The following is a 5,458-nucleotide window of genomic DNA, read 5'->3' as shown; positions in this document are numbered from 1 at the left end:
TTAAAAAAAATAATCAATACAAAAAAGAAGTTTAAAAAGGGGTTTATTTTTCATTTAAATATAATTTTTCATATTTAATTTTATTCTATTTTTTTTCATGTTGTATGTTAGTTTTGGCAATTTTATTTTAATTGAAAATCATAAAAATCAAATATTTTGATTTATGGCATAAAATCAGAAAAATATTTTTGTTTTAACTAAAAAATTACTGACATTAATTTTTTTTATTTTCTTTCATTGATTTGCTTTTAATTTGTAATTAATTCATAACCTAACATTTTATTATAAATAATACCACATTTCTAACCATCTGGGGGAGAACAATCCATTCTCCCAACCTATCTCATACACCAACACTTTCTCTTACACGTATAGTCCAACAAAATACAATCCTTCTCTCACCCAACATAGCCACCCCATCAAAATCACCTTACCATTCATGCATCATTAACAATATCTATACAAGTCATGAATCAATTGAAAGATACATCACGATAACCAAACCTCAACTTTTTTTACAAAATCACAAACCTTCCATCATATATTTATCACCATCAAACCTTACTCTTCAAAACAAAACCACACAATATTCGTCAATATCATAACAATATCACCAAATTTTTTTCACAAAACTCTCTTCCATATGAATCTTCCTTCACCATTAACAACTACACAACCTTCAAACACCATAACCAATCCAAATTTATTTATGACAACATATTAACATAACCTTAACTCCAAACATTCACAACGCAAAATTTATAGCAAGCATAATAACATCAACCCATATAACATCCCATAACAACCACCAATTTGAAATAAGGGGAAAAAAGAGAAGAAAATAATTGTTTCGGAACTTTCATCAAGCACCTTATGAACAACCTTATGAGCAAAGAGATCTCTTAGATTTGAAACTCATTCTCATGACCAATAACACAACCAAAAACAGTGAGATAGAAAAATAAAAAGCAACGATGGTTCCATAGGAAAGTAGGAAAGGCAGCTTGAAACAGTGTCTCAACACATCAGCGCCGCCATGAAACGGATACACCCCAGCCGCCACAGGAGCAGCCCCACGTACGTCACCACCTGCAAAGTCGTCGCCGTAAAAGCCCTCTGGCCTCCCTCTAGCCACACCGGTCCTCGACGGACCGTACAACTAGCATGATGGAAATGCACGCCCTATCCGATGTTGTTTCGACCTTCGTCTTTCGGTATCCCCTCTCTTCCCTTTTATGATTTAATTTCCACAATTGCTATTTTATTTGCTTGAGGTTTTAACAATATTATTGTGTTTGAATGATTGGCAAAAAGTCATGGGTTGGGTTTCATGAAGAAGAAAGGGACATAATTGTTTTTTCTTTTTGCTAAGAGAAGAAGTAACTATCATTTCCATGTTTTTCATGTTGTTTTTTCAATGTGTTTTAAGTGAGAGGAAGATATTTGTTTAGTTGCTCTTAAGACTTGGTCCCATATTTAGCTAAATTAATTATATTAATTTAGCTGGCTGATTAAAATGTAATTTTATTATTTTAAAAAAATAATATTAATAAAAATAATTAAATTTTTAGATAATTATAATCAACTGGATAAAAATACAAAAGATATATAATGAGGGATTTAATTTGGGATTATGATTAATTTTATAATTGACACAAAATAAAAATAAAAAAATTAATTAAAACATGATGGGATATAATTAGGAATGATTCATGGGATGATCATGTGATAATTTAGGGATAGCATGAGATAAAATTCTATAACATTTTTTAGGGATAGTTATAGGAATAATTTCTAGGGTTTTAAGGGATATAAATTAGGGAATAGAAATTGGGATAGGAGATATATTTTATTACATTTTTTTTTAATTAAATTAAATTATATTCTTAAATTTAATGGGATAAGAATGTGGGATATAATATGGGATAAAACTCTATTGTTTTCAAGGGTTAAACCGGGGATAAATCGAGATAAAATGTTATGTCTGATACCTAATTACAACCTATAATTTATTTTCTTAAATAAATTAAATATTATTTTTGCAAGGGATAAAGGACAAAATCAATTCAAACTCACTTCAAATCGTAAGACCTTTACCCTAGTGTATTGAGGCATTTTCTAAAATCATTTTTCCGTCCCGATGCATGAGAATTTCCAAGGGATAAAAATAACTAACTAAACAACATTTTCAAGAAGAACTACGGTACTCTGATCTTTCGCATAATGCGAAGGTACGTAGGCGTAGAGTTGTAAACTCTAGCGAGTACAGTTATACAAAAATATTTTTGGGTCTCTCATCCGTTTAAATATAATATTTTCTGTAAATAAATAAATAAACTGAACAATCAACTAATATTAAACCAAACATTTTAGAAACATACACTAACCCTAAAATTGTAGGAGGTTCCCATTGAATACAATGGAGATAAGGGGTGCCTAACACCTTCCCCTTATTTAACTGACTCCTGAACCTAGTATCTCACCTTAGTCATAGGTTTTATCATTATTTCTCTGTTCCTTAGAAACAAATAAAGGATGGTGGCAACTCTATCATTTTTCCAGCTGTGACAGGACCAATGGTCGTGGATGCAAACAGAAATTGGCAATCTCCGAGCGGAGCAAACACGCCAAGGCCTATTTTTGTTCTTAGTATTTTTCAGCATTTTATTATGTGTGTTTAAAATAGTTAGTTGTGTGGTATTCTGTGTGTTACAGATAGAGGACATTCGTGTCGGATGAATAATGAAGCTTGGAGCGTTTGGATGAAAGACACACCCCTCTACTTACTCTTCTGGAAACCCATGAAAGTTGATGCTACTGATCCGAACACTCGGACGCGACTCTTTGTCACTGGACTTCTTAGGAATAATCTATAACCGAAGTGAAGACGGACCTACATCACACTGAGAGGTATCTTGGAAGCCTGCAAGTTATACCAAACATGGTGAGGACTACAAAAAGTCAAACACTTGTAATCACGAGAGCTTTCCAGGTATGTCTCTGTCTCTCTGGGTTTGCATAAAAGATACTGAAATTTCATAACACACTTGTACACGCTGAGGCATTGTTTTTATTTTAACCCTGAGTCTTTCCAGCCAACCCGCCAATATTACCCTTCGTTTACCCAATTTGAGCCATATTTCCTTTTGTTTGTTATTAACCACTATATATAATCGTAAGCCTATACACTACCACACCTTGCTTAGATAAGTGTTGTTTACCCCGGATCTGTGGAAAAGTCTAAGTTTAGGGTTTCATCAAAATTTTGGGACTACGATGAAAAGTAAATAAGTGCAGAAAAATGAGAAAATTCAAAGAAAAAAAAGAGAGAAATGAAAAAAAATATTATGAGAAGTATCTTGAAGCGCTTATCTAGAAGGATCGAGGTTGGCAAAAAGCGTGCTCAAAAGAGCAATAAAAATAATAATATGAGCCAATGAATCCCAACAAGAACGATGCCCAAAACAAATACCCCCTGATCATTAGATTGAAGACAATTATGAGGGTAACAACACGAACTCTGAGCCTGAACCCTAGTATTTCCCTTTTTATTTTGATTCCCCACCTTACACCTTGGCCCCACTACAACCCAAAAATCCCTCGAATAGTGTGTGTTATGTGTTTCTTGTTAAGAAGGTATATGTGTTTCAAACCTAAGAGTTAACTTTGCATGCTCTGTTTTTCTTGAGTGCAAACACTTTGATCCCGAGAGATTTGGTGAGAGTGTGAAAATCTATCGGACAAAAGATGCGTCAAGGTGAAAGTGTAGCTGAAGTCGGAAGTCGGGAAAGAGTAAAACACTGAATGAAAAGTGAACAGGAGATCGCGAAAGATCACAGTAGCATTGTGGATGCAAAATTTGGGGGTGACTGTCCTGATATCTCGAGCATCACTTGAGGACAAGCAATGAGATAAGTTTGGGGTTGTGATCAGTCTCCAATTCTACTTATTTTTTGACACTCATTCGACACCTTTTCACGAAGTCGGTAACACATTAGTCTACTTGTTTTGTTGTTCTGTTTAGTAAATTAGATGTTTTGCATTGTTATTTCCAGTTGTTGATTACATTTGGTTTGCATCATTATACTTCATTTTATGTCTCTTTGTGGTAGTTCTATTGGTTTTAGGTGTAAACAAGAATACCAGAGGGATAGACAAGCAAATCGGACATTTTGGGCCCGTCGGAAGAGGAAATTGGGCAACACAGTAGTCCTAACACAGCCACCCGTGTTGCCCAACACGGGCCGTGTCAGGAGAGGACAACTAGAAGGAGAAAACAAGGAGCTGACATGGGTGTCCGTGTCAGCTGACACGGCCCGTGTTAGCCTCCTTAGAGGGGCGTGTCAAGGCTTTTTCATCAGAAGTCCAACACGGTCTGTCGTGTTGCCTAACACGACCAGTGTTGGCTTGGACACCTCATTTTCCAGTTTTTGCTGTATTTTGACGCGGCTGATCCCAGTGGGCATTTTGGACTTTTGCTACATCAAATTTGTCATCAGGAACTATTTAGGGGATTTTTGAATACAGAGAAGGGACCTTTTTCACGATCACAAATTGGAGACGATAAAGATTGAAACGGTCAAAAGCGGCGAAGAACGGAGATCTTTCAAGAGCGGATGCAATTGAAGATCAACGGAATTCCCATTCTTTTGTAATGTCTTGTTTTTATTTTGTATCTTATTTGAATAATATGAGAGGCTAAACCCCCTAATGCCAGGGGGTGTCCCTGAATTGATCGTGTAATGACTCTGAAGTTTTAATGTCCTTAATACATGTTATTTGTTGTTAATTTCACTGTGTAATTTGCGTAATGCTTTATTTATCAGAAAAATCAAGATTGATGTATGGTTAAGGATTAGCAGGATTGCAATTGTTAAGGTTTTTATACAGTGAAACCATAGTAGATATCATATAGGACTAGGGATACCCTATGGTTACCAGGTTATTCTTGTTAAAGTAAAATTGCTTGGTGTCAGCATAATCACCTAAGGATTTAGAGGTTAGATTGAATACCAAAGGTTTTCCTCCGAGGTCTTAGGGGGAAACAATCTTAAGATCCTGTAATTGAAATAATTTTCATTATTAAGGAGATATACACTCAAGGGTCATTACAGGAGAGTTTCACACACCAACCTTGGCATATTGTTATAATCTGTGAAAATATTTATTCTGTGTTATTTTCTCTTACAATGATTTTTACAAAACCCCAAACTATTAGGTTTGTTCAATTGAGTAACAATTTACACATATATTGTTGCGCAATCCTCGAGACCGATCTTTGGGAAACATCCATATTATTACTACATCGGTAAAATAGTAGACTTGCTATTTTCTCGATCAGAAGTCTCACAATATTCAATGCTCCCTAGTGAAAAAACTCCCCCAACACAACCAAATTGGGTTTGGGAGTCGATTATGCAAGGGAAATATATTAGCACCCATCACGTCCGTTGTACTC

At 35.0% G+C, this 5,458-nt stretch overlaps 1 long non-coding RNA gene across 1 annotated transcript; it reads left to right on the top strand.

The window, feature by feature from the left end:
• Positions 1–296: 296 nt before the first annotated feature.
• On the top strand, positions 297–4,783 carry LOC127133113 (uncharacterized). The gene is made up of 3 exons (XR_007807112.1): positions 297–1,214; positions 2,716–2,992; positions 4,113–4,783. It is a non-coding gene; the product is annotated as an uncharacterized LOC127133113 (long non-coding RNA).
• Positions 4,784–5,458: the final 675 nt, after the last annotated feature.

Source organism: Lathyrus oleraceus, chromosome 1, assembly GCF_024323335.1.
Source record: "Lathyrus oleraceus cultivar Zhongwan6 chromosome 1, CAAS_Psat_ZW6_1.0, whole genome shotgun sequence".
NCBI lineage: Eukaryota > Viridiplantae > Streptophyta > Magnoliopsida > Fabales > Fabaceae > Lathyrus > Lathyrus oleraceus.
Note: the sequence above shows the minus strand (reverse complement) of the source record. Positions and strands in the feature narration are given on the sequence as shown.